At 32.3% G+C, this 19,401-nt stretch overlaps 2 long non-coding RNA genes across 2 annotated transcripts; one reads left to right on the top strand and one right to left on the bottom strand.

Moving 5' to 3' along the window:
• Positions 1–266: 266 nt before the first annotated feature.
• On the top strand, positions 267–9,753 carry LOC139905673 (uncharacterized). The gene is made up of 2 exons (XR_011780645.1): positions 267–630; positions 9,539–9,753. It is a non-coding gene; the product is annotated as an uncharacterized lncRNA (long non-coding RNA).
• Positions 9,754–16,796: 7,043 nt separating this feature from the next.
• LOC121120890 (uncharacterized) lies at positions 16,797–18,939 on the bottom strand. Its single transcript, XR_005865248.2, has 3 exons — positions 18,674–18,939; positions 17,073–18,611; positions 16,797–17,010 (listed from the first exon to the last, which is right to left on the bottom strand). It is a non-coding gene; the product is annotated as an uncharacterized lncRNA (long non-coding RNA).
• Between the last annotated feature and the right edge of the window lie 462 nt (positions 18,940–19,401).

Consider the following 19,401-nt stretch of genomic DNA (forward strand, 5'->3'; position numbering starts at 1 on the left):
ATAGGTTTAACCTCAAATATCTATCAAAAGAGTCAAATGAATGACCAAATTTGTGTGTCTTATATTTTTTATTTATTCAATTGGGATTATGTCATGGTATATTATACGTAGTATGTATTAAATATCCTGATATATAAGCAACCGCCCCATAGAAAATCATTTATTTTTAAACACGCATGTCTAACCAATTCAATAATATAAACTGTCTCGAGTGTGTGCGTTTGCGAGTGTCTGTAGCAGGATGTTTTACCATTTCGTGATGCTGTAGTACGCAATACCCGATAACTGAGGCAACATCTACTTAATAAAAAAGAACAAATTATTATAACCACCAAACTAGTTGATGATTTCCTAGTCCAGAAGTTAAAGTGTTATACATAGTTATATCTTCTTTACAATAAAATATCATCGGTTATTCTTATCGACTCCTTACAACAACAAAATACACAGCATGCAGGTCTCTAACAAACTCTCCTGTAGCCTTCTAATTGTATTGGCCTTTTCTTTGAGCTCCTTTCCGACCGCAACGAATGCCATGAAGTTTATGTGCGATCTATGCGAATCCAATTGGCTTCATTGTCTCGTCAAATGTCATATGGAGGAATACATGACTCGTCATCAGTACAATGAGTAAGTTTATAATTAATTAGTTGCATAATTATTATCCAAATTTCTAGATATATACTAGCTGAACTCGCCGGTATTGATAGCCTTATGTTGTTGTTTTTTCATTTGATTGATTTTTAAAAGCTTTTTAGTATTTATATAATAAGATTCTAAAAATAGTTTTGTTGAATTGATTCATCATTTTTACTAATATGCTAAACATGGGCTATTCGTTTTTGCCACAAGCACCGGGGGGCGTCTTTGAGCCGTCAGTAAATTCAGTTATAATTACCCTTTATTTAGCACCCTTACAGTAATAATTTGTGTCACACATTTTTTCCCTATCATACTCTGCCCATCTATTGGCCTTATAGACACACTGGCACATGGAACGAAAAAAAAAAGTTTTAGCTGTGTAAAACTGCAGACTGGACAACTTTTATTCTATGATGGAACCCTCAACTGTGCTTTGTTTAGCCATGAGCCTCTTGCCAAAAGTTCAACCCACAATTCTTTGTTATAAAGACTAAAATGACGTCATATTTCCAGCTATGTAATCCAAATTTTAGAGAACAGGTCTAATGTAAAAGGTCAACATTTATGTATAAAATAAGTTTTTACTAAAGTGCCATATTTGAGAGAAATTATATTAACTACGTTTAGAATAGAAAAAAAAGTTGACTGTGTTAATCAAAAGTCCCAAGGGACTAATATGAATAAAATCCTGCATTTTAGAATGTATAAGTCAAAAGCAGACAAATAGACAGAAGTCTATAAAAAGGATACATAAAATATATTTATGTTGTCTACGAGTTGCATTTTTGTACAAGTTGTAACAATGTAAATCCAGATTGCATGAGTTACAATTTCTTTTGTCTTATACGAACTATTTAACAACTTTATATAGATAATATCATTTCATTTTGAGAAATTGAACTTAATTATTTAGAGTAATGTGACTGTGAGCATTTGAACTGTTTCATTTCTGCTACAGGACACTAAACGAATAGTAAAGTTAAAAACTACAATGTTTTCATATATTTAACATCTAATTGAATTGCAACTTCTTCATTTTAAGTGGACTTCATTTCACTTTTTGTTAGCAACTTGTAAACTATGAATGTACAGCTATAAGGACTAGACAATAGAACCTTTAATATATTTTGGGGGTACATTCAATCATGGAGGCCCCGTTACTTGCTCCCAGGGCACCGTTACATATTTTTTCATAATATAAGAAATCAAATCAAAGGAATGAGGGATAAACCATCAATAACTGTGGGTTTGGAAAAAAAAGACCCATAATTACCAATTCCAAGGTGATCCATAAATGAGAGGGTTTACCTGAAATACAAATATCCCTTGTTTTTTCTCTTTCGTAGGTAATATCAAATGCACGTGAGACCTTCATTCTCTCCCACATGTCTCATAAACCTCTTAAATAAATATTATTTCAATCATCTCATTCCAAACAACAACATTTTATAAACTAAATATTGATTGATATGAACATAGTTAGTTTCCATTTTTTTTATTTATCATGTTCTTTGGTTCGTTGAACGAATATGACCTTCAAGTGTTTCAACAAATTGAATGAAGTTAAAAAGTACATGACCCCCCAATACATATCTATAAAACTGCATCCTCATTTGCAAAAAACAACAAACTGGCATATTCCCAGAATAACATATATAATTGTTATTCTGGGCAAGTCAGCCAAAAAAGTACATGATACTAAATATATTGTATTTTTATTTAAGTTATCTGCAAAATGTACAGGGTGGGGCAGCAAAACGTGTACTCGAGAGATTGATTTATAAATACATCAATAATTTTACATTTTCAATAATGGGCAAAACAATAAAGTTAACAAAACATGTAGACAAGGTTTTTGCAAAACTTTTTTTAATCAATATGGTCACCTTCATTATCAATCACAGCCTTTACACGTCGCCTAATGTCCATCCCGGAGTTAATGTCAAACTCCTCTGATAAGTTGTTCCATGTAGCCACTATGCAGGACTTCAGAGAGGCCCCATTTGGGTGTGAGGTCCGGTTGGTTTCCCTCTCCAAGGTGCTCCAAATAGAAAAGTCCAGTGGGTTCAAATCTGGCAAGGAAGGGGCCATATCTCTTTAGACCAGAATCGAGCCAAGTTATCTGCGCAAAACTTTTTGCACTTGGCAGACGTGTGAAAGGGGATGCCGTCCTGAGTCTTCAACGCCGAAGACTATTGTTTGAGCCGGATATTTGGTGTTGTAAACCCCTTGGATCTCTGTTTTTGTTTCTGCAAACCAGCAGTCGTTCCGGCAGTGCATCAACTATAAAAATCTTCTTGTCCGAGGAAATTTTACAATTTACCCATTTGCCTTGATCCATATGAGGACTTTTTTGCACCTCTCGAGCCTCCTAGCTTTCATGCCCTCTGTCAGAATGTGGTGTGGGGTCCTTGTGGAAGAAACTAATCCAAAGATGTGCTTTATACCCATCCTGATGGTCGTAAGAGCCACAGAGAAGTTGTTGGCGAGGTAATTCATCGACTTAACGGGATTTTCTTTATTTATTTTATTCTCCAAACTTAACAAGAACTTCGTATCCCTCTTTAAATTATGCCGTCAACTTTCTAACATCCTGGAGAGGTCTTTTCCATTTTTTCAGTTTGGTCAACTTAAAAACCAGGCTCCCTAGAACACTTAACAATGTCTTTAATCTTCATTACGTCAACTCGTGCATGTAGGAGATCTGAGATGCGCTGCTTTTTTGCTTGTTGCTCGTTCATGATGATTAAATGACTAAATGATGAATAAAGTTTGATTTTGTAAAAAGGACGGCTGAAACAGAATATCAAAAAAATAATGATAGTATTTCATAGTAATGGGGAAAATAAACATTAATTGGCAGTCAACGTTTTTGCTGTCCTTCCCCTTAGTATGTATATTTAGAATAATTGGTTGTTATTGTTGAGTAGAATATTTTTGAGCATTAATGAGTCCTTTTCTTTTGCTGCTGAATCAGAGCCAATGAAGGAACAAATACAAATTGCTTTTTGAATGGATTTCCTCATGTCATCAAGGGTGTGTGGCTTTGTAAGGAATGGCTTTTTGATTGTAGCTCACAGAACTGTCGTACCCCCATAGTTCAAATGAAACACCCAAATTAACATAAAGCCCGCCCTTTAAACATACATAATATATGTGTATATATATTCAAATGACAACTCCCTCTATCTGTCATAATTAGGTACTACTAATTATGTATACATATTGTAATGTGGCAAACCGTTAAAAATAGATATATATTGGTCTAGACTTTGAAACAAAACTCTTCCTAAAATTTAGGGAAGACCAGCAAGAGTTGAAATACTTTTTGTTCTTGGCTCAATTATCTGGAGTTTGTTTGACATAAAAACCCCAACATCTAACACAACCTACTAAAATAAATGTTTTGCTGTTATTTTCAATTATATCAGTATATAGTTTTTCAGTAAATTATATTTGAATACTCTCCGTCAAATTTTACAACTGCTTTTGTTCCCAAGAACGGTTGTCACAGTTTAAGAAGTTGAACTTAACTTAGAAATGTAAAAAAATTCTACATAGTATTAAATTAATTTATGTGTGTGATGTATGTCCTGCTTAGAAGAAGCATAATAAAAACGCATTTATTTCAAAAACAAAGACAGATACAGAATTAAAACATGAATAAAAGTGGTTTATAATTTAGAGTTATGTATTTAAAGCTAAGTTTAACTCTGATCAGACCAGATTCCTGGGCTCTGGAGAGCAAGTTTAATTTTTCTAAAATAAGTGATTTTTTGCAAAAAATTAAATTTATATACAAATTCTCGAAAAGCCACACCTGTTAAAATAATTAATTTTTTGAAAAAAAAAAAAATATATATATATATTTCAAATTTAAAATTAAATTTTTTGGAGAAAAATTTATGAAATCCCTTATTATTATTTTTTTGGGGCGGGGGTTAGAGCCCTTCAGCCTACTCACTGCAGAAGGTCCAGGTTGTTTGTTTTACTTGTATCTCTGAGAAAAAGAGGCTTTGGCAACTCTCTTCAGTCTCCCCTACTAATTGATGAAATATCATAGGAGCTCTTTGTATGTCATGATTGAAGGACTTTACCAATAAGCTATGTCCATACTATAACTTCATAATGCAAACAACCTCCATTATATCATTACAATCTATTATATTTACATATTGTTATTTAACTGGTCAATAAAGTTGTAATTTAATTCCTTTTTACATGAATAGGTAATACGGAAATATCTTACTTCCATTTCTTATGATTTAAAAGAAATATCAATAATAAGTTTCTAATTATTTTATTAGTGTCTATACTAACAAATAAATTATTATATATAATCAATTATCAACGACGACTTAGCTAATCAAAACGTTTAGGATTAAAGGGGTAAATCAATGCTTAAATACTTCATTTGTGTCTTTTTTTTAAAGAATGTATTAAAAATATATTAAATTCAACATGCAAGCGATCAATAACCATAATAAAGTATGTACTTCCTGTTTTTATAAAGACTTTTCTGTGAAGATAAAATGATTAACAGTAACTTTTATTATAGATTAAATAAATGTACGATTAATTGAAGAATAATACAATTAAAATCCAAATAAATGCATTTGTTTGTATACATACATATATAGCTCAGGACACCATTTATGACAAAAATCACTCCCAATTGTTGATTCTAGTTTTAAATATTTTTTTGAATATAAAATGTCGTTAAATTTAAAGTATTTTGCTATCTTTCTTCCAAAAGTATATGGGGGGGAAACAGCTCAAAATCCATTTGTAATACTTAGCCAATTCTTCCAAAATATGGATAATTATTATTATCCACTTATGGTGGGAAATTGTTCACTGCTTAATCAGAGCTTATTCAAAATCAACTAATCAACGTTAAGACCACACATAAGAGAAGATACAGTAGAATAATTGAGAGCCGACCAGACATTACAATGTGATTTTTATTTGTTTGAAAGTTAATATCACGACCAGCTTTTTTGAAATCAACAAAGATATGTAGTATTTTCCTTTCCTCTGTATTCATGAGTTGACTCTTGTCACGGGGTTACTTTTCTAACACAAAAATAACCCTATATTATATTTTGTTATCAGTTGTCGATCCTCTCGTCTGACTTGACGGATGAAGGATGGAGGAAAAAATAAAGTTGGATCATCTTTTCCCCTTTTCAACCAATAAATCTTTTTATATTGTTCTCATGTAAGATGCGTTAGATTTCCATTTTTCTTGAATTCCATGATCAGGGGCATCTGCAGGGGGCTCAAGGGACTACACCCCCCCAAAAAACCAAAGTACAAATGTGTTGGAGGGGTGTCCGGTGGGCTTGAGGGGCTGTAGCCTTCCAAAATCAAGGAATTTTTGCTTTATACTATACATTTTTTTTGGTCGGAATTAAAAAATTTATTATTTGAACATTTGTTTTCAAAAAATTTGATGATTGAAGAATGTTTGAATTTTTTATAATGGAGTATCGGTTAAAATACTATGTTGTGTTTTAATATTATGCAATATATATATGTTGTGTACAAGTTGCGATTTTGTACAAGTTATAACTTGTACAAGTAAATTGTAATGATTTTAAACGAATGATTTACAGTACTTGGGATGATGATCATGCAATTATTGAATATTCCATAGACGATGAATATATTTATAAAATATAAGTATTCTGTGCCACATAATACAGTCCCAGCGGCAGAGTTATATTACTCATAAATACAAAATAACCATGTAATTTGAATTGTATATAATAATAGTATGAATTAATAGTTTGTAATTAGAATGACTAATATTGTAATAATTAAATAATGCATTTTAAAGCAAAACAATTGCAAGTTCTACAATCTATTCATACAAGTTGGAACTCGTACAGACATCCCAAATTGTACACATCAGATATACAAATCAGTATAAAATTGGTAGAGAATAAATGATAGTCTGGGAGTACTTAAAAGGTAAATTGCAGTTAGTATGATTGATTTATTTGGTAAACCACTCGATTGTTTCTGGATTTATTTTTCTGTAAATTTTAGAGAAAAGGTTGTTTGATACAATAAAGGTAACGACGTGTTGTAGGATTTAATGCAACTGTATTATGAATTCAAAAAAAGATTTTTACTCAGGATTGAGTCTTTTACCTATATTAATTCATATAAATCAAGGTCTTCAATTCATTATGTTCACTTTATCTTGATTGACATATTATTGTATATGATATCTATAGATTTAAAAATATTTGTTTCTCTATGAGGAAATCTAAATCTGCTCATAGTAGTTATTGGAAAAATACAAAATGGAGGGGGAAAGTTGAATTTTTCAACTTTTTTCCGAAAAAATTCCAAAAAACCAAGCCCCCCCTGTGGACACCCTTGCTTCCTTTCCTCTTTGTCCGTCGAGGTTGCAAGTAAATAAAAAGCTCGACGTGCCCTGGGACAAACATGATATAAAAATTATAATTCAACGTAAGTTAAAAATAGTATATACATATGTGTTTCTATATAAAAAAGAGAATTTGAACATGGAGTTATTTATTTGAAAGGCTCTTAAAATAGTAGTCCTTATTTATATCACTCTTTAAAATGTATTGACCTTTCGTTGCAGTTCTTATGCCTCATTCGACACAAAGAATATCTTGTTTTTGATTTAGTTAATGCAGAAATTATATTTCAGAAAAACAAAACTAAAAAAATAACAAGATATATTTGTAATTTCCGCAAAATAACAGAGTTGAATCATTTTCTTTCTTTTCCATCTTCATATATGGTAATTTTAATTTCAAACTGAGCTTAGAGTGTACCTTTATGTTGAGTTTTTATTTATATGCAGTATAAGTATTAGTAAAAAAAAAATTTTTTTTTTATATATCAAAAATCCATTAGTATTTACACAAAATTTCCAAAATCCCAGCTGTTTACAAAATGTTTAAATTTTTGGAAAAAAATATGAAAAAATAAGAAGAATTAACTTTTTGGCAAAAAAAACAATCAAAAATGAAATTTTTGATTTTTATATTATATCGAAAGAAGTTACAAAATTTACAGTTATTCACAAAAAGTTAAAAAAAAAATTCTAACATTAAATTTTTTGGAAAATATACTAAAAATTAATAGTTTTGCGCAAAACATAAATGTTCTCTAGAAAATTACAAATATTAAATTTTTTGCAAAAAAAAATTCAAAAATTTACAGCTATTTACAAAAAAATATAGCCATTCACAAAAAATTTCAAGAATCCATATTTGTTGAAAAATATTTTATTTTTTTTGCTCTGTTGCATAATTTGTCTGATTTACCTTTTTTTTGGAAAAAAAAATCTTTACCCCTATTTTCCCGTAAATTTTTTTCATCCTGAACCAATTTATTCTTAGTTCTAAGTAAAAATATCTTCATTTGGCGGGGAGGGAGCTGTCCCTTCAGCCTCTCATAAATGTATTTATTTCTGACAGAGATCTATGTATGTATGTACAGTGCACATATAAGGTATTCAAATCACTCAACTTAACAACATTTTCCTGAAAGGATTAATCTTTAATTTTAAAGGAACATCATATCTTGTATATGTATAATATATGTATGTAGGAATTTCAATGACCCATTGTATAGAAATATATTTATTTTTAAATCAATTAATCATTTGTTGTACATACAAGAAAACGAGTTTGTTTCCCCATCATCGAAAATCCTTGGTATCACTGGTATTCTCTGTCTTTAAAAGTTATAATAATCTAATCAATGTTGTGTACCCGCATGATTATATTTTGGGGCGGGCTTAGTAAAAAAATTTTTTTGGAAAAATTTAAAAACTATAGCTATTCACAAAAAATTAAATTTGAAATATTCAATTTTTCAGTAAGAAATTTCAAATATTCAATTTTTCAGTAAGAAATTTCAAATATTCAATTTTTCAGGATTAAATTTCAAAATCCTTAGGCATTTACAGAAAATTAAATTTTTAGGAAAAAAATTAAATTTCAAATAATAAATTTCTTAGAAAATAATTTCAAATATTAAATTTTAATAGTTTCCAAAATATTTCAAAATCCACAGCTATTTAAAAAAAATTTGGAAGAAAATTTTAAAACTCCAAAGTTATTGAACACCTCCTGGACTTTGAAGATAGTATTCTCTATTTTTTGAGTCGCTCATCATATGTGTGAATGTCACTCCCAATTGACCCCTTATATCCCTTATTCCTTCGCCTCTCTTAACATAGGTACAACCATTGGGCTTAATTAAAAAAAAATATATAAGATTATGTCTGTGTCACTTTCTAACAAATGAAAGTATATTTAATTATACCTTGAAACTGCTCTTCCCCCCTCTCCCTGTTTGATGGGTAAAGTTATTTTAATACTCTATTTGAATATTTATTTATTTACAAATATATATATATATTGCCCACAGGGACTAACTGTCATCACTTGTGATACTGAATTAATTATACGAAGTGAACAAAGTCTTTATTCTTTAATGGGTCCCATTTTAAAACCAAACGTATTTATTTCAGCCCTAAGGCCAAAACCATTCTTTTTTAATTTCAACTTCATGTAATAACATAATATGTACATAACATGGGTGAAGGATTGTAAACCCAATAACCAATTTGTATCGTCTCTTTAATAGCTCATAACATTCAAGGACGCCAAGGCTAAAAGTCTAACCTCAGACTTTATTAGAATATTCCTTATCTATACCTCTGTTTTTGCAAACAAACCCACGAATATTAAAACATGTATATAAATACATTTGTCTACTTCCTTATAGGCAGTTGTGTTATAAAAAAGTATTAAGCATACACGTGGCAAAAAGACAAAAAAAAATATCTTGTTTAAAAAAAACAAAACAATTTTACATATATTTTTTTTTCTATTTCCAGCAACAACGTCTATATTGGACCACCAAATTTCAAACCAAAAAAGAATTCAATGGATAAAATCTTTGAACATTTTATGCATGAAACTGGGCACATGCATGTATAGAAAAAGATCCTTCTGTTTCTTATTTTTTAACAACTTTTATTTATAATTATTATTATTTATTGCTTACTGTATTGTTCCCAAATAAATTGAATTGCGTTCTTTTTATATTTAACTATTTGTAAAAGTTTCTATTTTTTCATCAAATGATATTGTAGGTACAATGAGTTTTTGGAAACTATTCTGATAAATAAGTTATTAAAATGATTTAGTCATGTAGTCATTATTCTCTGTCTGTTCCTGCAAAAAAAAAAGATACTCCAACTATTTGTGGGGTCGTTGTTTTATGTGTATTTTAATGCATATATTTATTTACAAATTTACAATAGGTTGGGGAAAAAGTAATTTCGGATTTTGCGCTTTATTTCAATGCTTTATAAGAATTGTTACAATCATCCGATTTCAGTAAAGTACTGCTCTGTTTGATAACTTGTTGTTCACGAGAATCCAACTTCATGATGCTATTCTCATCCTTATTGGCAAAAAACGCAGACAACCAATTTTCACTTGCCTATAAGGGGGCCAAATTTGTAGCCCCAAGCGCATTGACCATAGATAGGAACAGGTAGTAGATACTTGGTGTCATGTCTGGAGATTCTGGTACACTATTAAAGATGTGTGCGGCTTGGCATTGTCTTGATGATGTGTTGTTTTCTCCTATTCACCAATGCTGGCTGCTTCTCTTCGATCCCCAGCTTCAAACAGTCAAGTTGTTCACAGTAGGGGTCAGAATTGAATGAAAAAAAAATTGCTCGAACTTGTTTAAATTGCAAATTTTCTTGGGAGCTTTCGACACGTTTTTCTCTTTCAGGTAGTAAAAATGTCAAATATGGAAAAATATTCCTTCATGAAAACAGTGTCTCGGATATACTATGTCTATATTAATAAAGCAAATTATGTATTAAGAAATAACAATGTAGCAACAAGCGTGTATAGCTAACGCTCAGAGCGTCATAATAAAAAGAAAATGAAAAGTGGAGTATTCATCTACCTCAGTGGCTCCCAAACTTGATTGAGTTCTACCCTTAAAATATGTGGCTAGACAATACACGACTCCCACAACTCTCATTGAGAGATGAATATTATATTCGAAGTTTCATTTATGCAAATAGATTACTTAAAGGATATATCAACCCTATAAAGTTCAACCCAGAGGGTATAATAGAAGTTATTTGACTACATTGATCATAATTTTTTTTTTTTTTTTTCTACTTATATTGAAAAATATAGGAAATACGTCGAAGAACTAATCGAATATATTGTAAATATAACATCAGGTATTCATGTAATACTTGGAATCATATTTATATACTCATAAATTCAATTTTTGCGCTAAAGTGTTTTAGAATCAAAATTTGTTTTTAGCGTTTGATCACATGAAAGTTTTGACCCCCCTAAAAGTAATGCCAATTTAAATTATATTCCTCCCTCTTTTTTGGAAATCATCTCGTGACCCCTCCATCGTGTCCCACAACTCCTACAGGGTTCACGACCGCCACTTTGGAGACCACTGATCTACCTCAAGGTTCTTGTCAATAGAAATACAAGGTTATAATATCATGTAATCAGACTTGCTAGAATTTTCAATTTGATGTACATACTATACCGACTGCTGGGCATGTTACACAGATTTTGACTAAACACGTAACCAATCATAGTCTATGACGTCAATATTAAAAAGCGTGTTGAAAGTCAAACATAAGTCGTACATGCGTTATGGTTAACCTTGTATTTCTATTAACCTTCATCAACCTATACTGTAAAATCAAAGTTTTTCTGCCTTTTTTGTGAGTTTGTTGACCCCTAATAACTCTGAGCAATGCCAAGTAGTCTCGCTAGTAATGAATCATAGCATAAATATCTTTAGTGCTAGAGGAAATTAATGCAAACCGTTATGTATTGTCTTTTATTTACTTTTATAGTTTTTTGATAGTTTAAGTACCTTTTTACATATTAAGTAGAGTTTACGTGTTTATATATTTTAGTAGTTATGTCTAGGTACATCCTTTTAGTATTAATTCCTTACAGAATATAAATTCAGTGTATGATTGTGCCCCCAAATCTAAAGGTCTTCTTATTGGCTTTGCTCCGGTCCGTTACTTCCGTCTGTTGGTAGTGTTCGCAGTACACTACAAGTGGCGATGAAGATGGTGAAACTACTACCGAGACTCACGCTTGCGGAGCTGAGATGCAAATATTCCAGGTTGGAACTTGGAAGTGAGGACGAGTTCAGAGGTAAGAAGAAAATGGAACTCGTGGCATTGGTGAGAGAGTATATCGAGGGTTGTGGCTGTGATCCCAAGTCCTTCAATTTTAATTATGGGCCTCAAGCCTCTGGAGATGGTGCTTCAGGCACGACGGGATAGCTGGGGGTACGGCAGCCCTCCCAATTCGTGATGGATGGTGAACGAAGGGTCATAGATGTTCGTCATGGTGGGACGAGTACAAGAACTATGAGTCCTTGTTTGAGGAATTGTCCCTGGAAAGTAAAAAGTCTCTCCTGCTTCATTGTGCTGGGACAGAGGTCCAGCAATGGTTCAACACCTTAAAAATTGTTGCATTGCCTGAGGAGAACGTCTTCACCTCGACGGTAAGGGAAATTGGGGATGATTTCTTCCCAACAGAAAGTCTGTTGTTTGAACGCCATTTTAGAGTATGCTGTCCGCCATCTGCGTCGTCTAGTTTGTCCATCTCTTTCTAGTTGAATGATGGAGTAGGGGATAGGGCCTATGCCTTCCTGAAGATAAATGGGAGAAGAGTTAAACGATTACTCGGCCTTGGATCGAACATGAATCTCTTATCGAAACATGTGGTTGATATGTCAAAGGTGATCAAGAATACTGGTCCAATAGAGGTTTTTGGTGGGGAAATGTGAAGAATCTGGGTTATATCAGTTTGTCGGATGCATTAAATTGTTCTGACCCAGTGTTTCGTAAGTTTATTTTATCTCCTAATGGGTAGTCAATCCTTGGTTTTTGTGATTGACTAGATTTCGGCTTGGTGAAGCTGAGCAATTCCACCAACGCATCCGGAGCTGGTGGTTCTACAGAATCCCGTGTGGAAGCTATAAAAAAGAAACATAACACTCCGGCACCGGCGTCACAATTCACTTCCTTCTGGCCTGAGAATGTATGGGAGAGAGTCCACGTGGATTATGGGAAGATAAAGGGCAAAGATTTTTTAATACTAACGGCTACTAGGTCCAAGTGGATCGAAGCGGCTAACATGACGAATACATCGTCAGAGGCTACGCTTAGGCAACTTTTTGCGTGGTTTTCGCGTTTTGGATTCCTGAAGAAAGTACATTCGAACCATGGGGCACAATTCACAACCAATTTTTTCAAATCAAATATGTCCGGATGTGTGGTAGGCCATTCCTTCTTTGCCCCATATGATCCGCAGTTCAATGGTCAAGCTGAGAGGGGAGTACGAATGATTAGAAATGCGATAAAGAAAATTCTAGGATCATCATTCGAGGAAATCTCATTTCCCTACAGGCAACACTGTTAGAGTGTGGGAGTTGCCGGCGGAGTTGTTGGTTGCACGCTGTATTCGTACACGATTGGATGGATACCTTCCTTCTTCTTCTCCTTCTGTTCCTTCACGAGGAATGGAAAAATCTAAAATCAAAATGGCCGTGTGGTGCCAATGGTACGGCCTTTTCCAGTCCATGTGGATAGCTGGAGTTATACTAAGGAAGATTGGGGGATGTGCTGTGGCCGGTTCAAACCCCACAAGGAATAGTACTACAAAAACAAATACTGTTTTTTTTTTTGCAAGCGCTCAGGGCATTCCTCAATGATTGCCGCCCTGTACCTTTGCCAACATTATCCATGTTAGGAACAGCCCATTTATATCTTGCTCTTACCAACAAATAATTTTATTTTAAATCGATGCTCACCTTAATTTAGACAATATTTCCATCCCTAAAATTAAGTAAATTGAATAATATATTTTGTATTTTAGATGAGGTTGATATAACAACCTAGAAATCAATTGCATTTATTTGCTCGTCTGTTTTTCTTCGTGTTGGTAAATTGAAGAATGAATTTTCTTTTCCTAAGCTGTTTTCATTTTCATTATTATTCAGGCATGTAAGAGTTCCACTATTTTGCCATTCCGTTTAGCGTTCATTGTTCAGGCATTATTTTTGTTCTGTTCCCCGTTCCGTTCTGCATTCCAATTATAAGGGGTTACTATGCATGTACAGTATACATACATACACTAGTGGGCTTGTTAAATGAAGCTGTACATTTTTGAGGCATAAAAAAGTTGGATACTCTAAATGAGATTGCTAAATTGCTATGCTGTTGTGATTCATATCGATCTTCTCTTAATCCCATATGTAAATATAGATGCATTATATACAGCTTATGACCAACTCTTAATAGTACCGAGTCATTGTTATAAAATTGTATACTTGTAGCTCGTCCACCCAAAAGGAAGCTAGAATAATTTTTCTCAAAATTGAATATGGAATACATTTTCCCAAAAAAATCTCGTTTATTTCAAGGAACAAATACTTCTGATTAATTCTTTGGAGGTGCCGCTAAATGTACCTAAAATTCACTGCCACATTTATAGAATTAGGAAAATAATAAATTATATTTCTAAGGCAATAATGGACCAAATTAAGACTGGTAGATAAACTGGAGTTTTTAAACTACAGTTAACACTTTCGGGTATTTCAACTCATCCCAGAATTTTAAATTCAAATCCTGTAATTTACCGTAATATCTCTTTCAAATATTGCCTGTCATTTTATTAATATAAATAATTGAACCTTTGTATATATGATTCGTGTCATTATCATAAAAATAAATTGTTTTTTTAACTAAACCCAGACATGTAGGCAGCATTGAAAAAATACATTGCAGCCAAGATTAATAGAAATAATAATTAAGTACATTCTAGAGTGATTAATTCACATTTGCATGAATATTAATATCATGGGCGTCTGCAGGGGTGGAGGCTTTAGGTCCTTTCCCAATTTCAACAATTTCCCCTGAATTTGCATAGCCGTGTTTCTAGGTAACTTAGGTAACTTATCTTGTGGACAACTACACCCCTTCCAAAATTGGTCCTATTTGAATAGAACGCTAAAATTTCATATATAGCATTTAGCCTTAAAAAAAAAAAATTCCGTTTCTGTTCAGAAGTAGTGCACTTCGGTTCCCACTATTGCACATTCGTGTATGCTCATAAAAGAGGGAGAGTCACCTTGAAGATTTGTTTCAGAGTTATATTTCTGAGTCCTTGTAGGACTCAGAGTAGAATTGATGATCGACATTTGAGTAATTCAATGTCCTTGTTTTTATCCTTCTCTACTCCCTCTTCGTCACTGCTACTTGTAGATGATCTAATGTAACGTAGAGACACCAAAGCTGCTCTATTTCAAAAGATTATAAAGTTTCTTTTTTTTTAACATCCCCAAAATACTCCTGATTCGCATCACTAGGATTGTAGGAATCGTGTTTTGCGGAAGTGCACCAAAAATACAACTTCAGCTATCTCTGTTTTCTTTTGGACATAAATAAACCTTTATTAATAAATCATACTTTATGGCCGATGGGTTATTTCGAACATACTTATAAGATATCTAAATTAAAATTTTTTTAACATTATAACTTATCTGAAACGTAACTACATATCGAAGCTTTCCTTCAACAAAATATATCCTTACTTGGTACTATTTAATCAAAATAATATTATGAAGAAATGTCCTAATGTTAGTTTTAATTTATTGTATGATACAAATATTATTAAATATTAATTGTCATAATATAAAACTTTGGTTACGAATATCAATATACAAGGTGGATAGAACAAATTGTAAATAGCATGTGTGTAAATTAAATGTAAACTATAATAATTTTTTGCATGATGCTGTAGATGTTCATTTCATACCTGGGAACGTAAAACTATTTAGATAAAGAAAAATCTGTCACGACAATTTAAGTCTAAGGGAGAAATATTCTTTAATTTGGTCGAAATACTTATACTTCGCGATGAAGAATTTGAGTATCATATTATGCAATGCCAAAATGCTAATATGTGAACCCCTAGAATAGAAATAATCCTAAGGGACGTCTTGTATATTATTAATATATAATTTATGTATAAATAACTATATAGAAATGCATATTATATTCTGTAAAATTATTTAAGACAAAATAACTTGTACGAAAAATATATTATCCACCCAAAAATCGTTCATTGAAACTCTTCGTGTTCAATCCTCCTAAAATCCACTCCTACTTTATGTAAAATATTGCCTTATTAAGGGTCCTTTAGTGTCTTTAATTCCTATAACACAATAATCACTACTATATATAGTTTCTATCACAAATGTCAATTCTATTAATAAGTTTGAATTCCTGCTTTACTACAAATATGGACAATGATACACCTTGAATTCTTCAAGCCTCACTCCCAATTTCCTTATTACTCGTAAGACTAAATATAATTAGAGAACATCACACCCATCATTACATTGCGCATTCGGTAGTGCTTAAAAAGTATATCTAATCATCGTTAGACCTGAGATACAAGTATATAACTTCTATTTGTAAGAACATTCAAGGATGACGTCTAACAAATTGACCGGAGTCCGTAAGTAAGAAGCATAATTAAGATTTTTTGATGCTGCAAATAAAATATGTGAAGTATATATTAACGGAGAATAGTAGAAATGGCAAAGAATAATCAAAATAGTCTAAATGATCTAGTATCAAAGGGTGTTAACGCAAATACAAAGTCATGTGGATTCAGTATATATCGAAGAAGTCAAAGCTGTAGGAGATCGTGGAACAAGAGCTAAGAAAGATTGTGTAGACAGTGTGGTTTCTAATTTCCTCTTAAGAACGGCAAAGTTTGCCTTGCAAAAAGCGTCGTATGCACAAGATGTGGTATGAGAGACCACTATGCATGAGTATGCAGGTGTCTAAAAGAAAACTCTATTTCGAACATCAACTCTATTCAAAAATTTGAACTCAATAAATTACCCCTCAATGCATTGAATGTCCATGGAAATTACTTCAAAAATATAATATCTACATATGACAGTGGTGAAATTGTATCTGTAGCTGGATCAAGAGTTCAAAGTAAATATTGATTCCAACCCAATTAAAAGAGTATCGTTTAGAATATATCTTTAACTTAAATTATTTATTTATTTGCACATGAAGGACAAGGGGTTGTTGTATATTATTAATATATAATTTTATAAATGTATATTATATTCTGTAAATTTATGAAAGATAAAATATATTGTTAGTTAGAAAACATCAAACCCATCATTACAGGAAGTGTACTCATAACTTCTTAGTCACCACTGACCATAAAGGATAAATAGATAACTTTGGCACGAAATCTAAAAAATAGAAATGAGGCAATAAAGTAACAAATTATTTAAAAAATATTGTTAATATTTACGTGTTGACAATCAAATGATAACAAAACATTACTTCTATTTGGTGATCGACAATTCCTTCAATTTCTTAGTACTTAGTTTGGACCTCCTTTTCGTATTGATGATATTCATCATACTAAAGACTATCTCAGCATCACAATTACCAATTGGAGTATTTTTGTATACAAGGTTTTCACTTGTTGAGAGTTCCTTTAGTTTTGTGTAGCTAGGATTCTTTTGAAGCACTTCTTTTAACTTGGTCTTGAATGACTCTTCCTTCATATCTTGAGTCAGCTTTTCTACTATGGTTAGGCTGGTAAGAAAAGGCAATATTTCGTCAAGCGCAGTTATTGCCAAAGGTATTTGACGAAAAAGTTCCTTTATAAATACGACTTTTTCTCTTAAGGAATTATTATTAATGACTTCTTGTGCTCTTCTGGTTGTAGGGTTCAAGGCTGTTTAAATATTCTCTGAAGACGTCGAAGTGATGGTAGTAGTACTCCACTGCTTTTAACAAAGTTCCCAATCTTGCTATAATTAGTGATGGAGGGAGGGGAATTTCGTACGAAGCAGTAAATACTCTCTTTATTCTTCCAGAATTCAAAAACATCTTCTTCACATTGGAAATAAGTTCATTCGTTAGAAGAACCTTTTGTTGAACCATATCTGCAGTTCTATGTAATCCATGAGCAATACATGTAATGTGGATCAATTCCAAGATTTTTTTTTGAAGATCTTCTCCTGCTTTGAAACAATACGAGGCGGCATCATTGATGAAAACTGTAAGTCTGCATGTGACAAAATCTTCTCCCAATAACTTATAAACTGAGTATATGACGATGCTCCTTCATTGTTTGCGTTTGCAATCTCAATATCAATCAAGTCAATAGGGTAAGGCCTCCCACAGAAAGGTCCGTCCAAAAAGCTAGTCAAAATTGCCATCATTGACCTCCCTTGATGATTTCTTGTCTCATCTAGTGCAACAAAAATATCTTTTTCTTCCACCTCTTCTTTTATTCTATTCAAAACTCCTTGAAATACTTCCACAACCAAGTTGTTAACGAACCATCGACCTAGATAAGTTTTTCCAGTATATTTTTCAATAAACTTGGAGAAATTAGGATGATCCAGAACATTTAAAGGGATGTTACACGACTTTTAAGTTGTTGATGTGATGGGAGGTTTTCGAGTGGTGGATTACTTGCCATAGAACGAGATGGGCACGAGAAACCGCAAAAACGGTAAGATACCTATACTTTTATTTTCAAAATCCTAATTCCACACATCAGCACCTCCGTTGTTAGAAACCCATGAAAATTCTTCGGTATGATGATGACGTATGAGAGCAGTAAGGGGAAGTTTCTTTGCCGATGATTAGTACAATACTGAGGAAAATTTGTTTAGAAGATGCAAGGGTACCAACGTGCGCTAATCCTTTTTTATATAATCTCTTTCAACCAATTAAATTCCTTCTTTTTCAACGATTCTAACAACTGTAAGCATTACAGGTAGTTCCCACATATTCCCTTACCATTTTTCTTATCTACTTTCAACTTTAATTTCTATAATAATATGTACAACCAAAAGGAAGATAAGTAAGTAATACTTATGAACATACACCTACTGTAAGGGCGAGTGGACTGTATAAAGGAGAACCTGTTGGGTCTTGACGAGGTTAAGAGCCACAAACTCTTCAATAAAGGAATCCAGGACGAACGAGAGAAATGACGTGGAGGAATAAGGCAAAGATGTATTTTAATTGGAATATTCTTATTAATACATAATCATGACTACTCAGACAAACATCCACAATGCACGGCTATTTATAAGAAGAATAATGAGGGTAGTACCTTATACATATATTAAATAATAACAATAACTAAAAGATGAAAAGGTAGGAAATGAGTCACGAATACATAACAGAGCCCAACCTCAAACAGGACTGTGATGCAATAACAAAACCCAAAATAAATATAAGTACATGTTATAATCAGTTTGTATGTATAAACTTTATTAGAAAATTAATGCCTTAAATTTTTTGTCAATAATAACGAACAAACGACACATTAATCCAATATCCTCTTGCGTTTCGTGCCTATACTTCACACCAAAGGAGGAAAGCTAAATGTAAAAGAATAAACTCATATGTATTTCGATTGAATAATATTCTTGGATTGTGCTGGATTATACCTGAACAACTTTATATATATAAATTTCGATGCTAACTTTGATTATATTATGTAATATTGTACTGAAATAATAGATTTGCCGCGACTCTCCCCCATGAGACATTTAACAGTCAAATAAGAGGTAAAAGTCTCATAATGAAGGACGAATTCATTTTAGAAAATG

The sequence above is a fragment of the Lepeophtheirus salmonis genome, chromosome 6 (assembly GCF_016086655.4).
Source record: "Lepeophtheirus salmonis chromosome 6, UVic_Lsal_1.4, whole genome shotgun sequence".
NCBI classification, from domain to species: domain Eukaryota; kingdom Metazoa; phylum Arthropoda; class Copepoda; order Siphonostomatoida; family Caligidae; genus Lepeophtheirus; species Lepeophtheirus salmonis.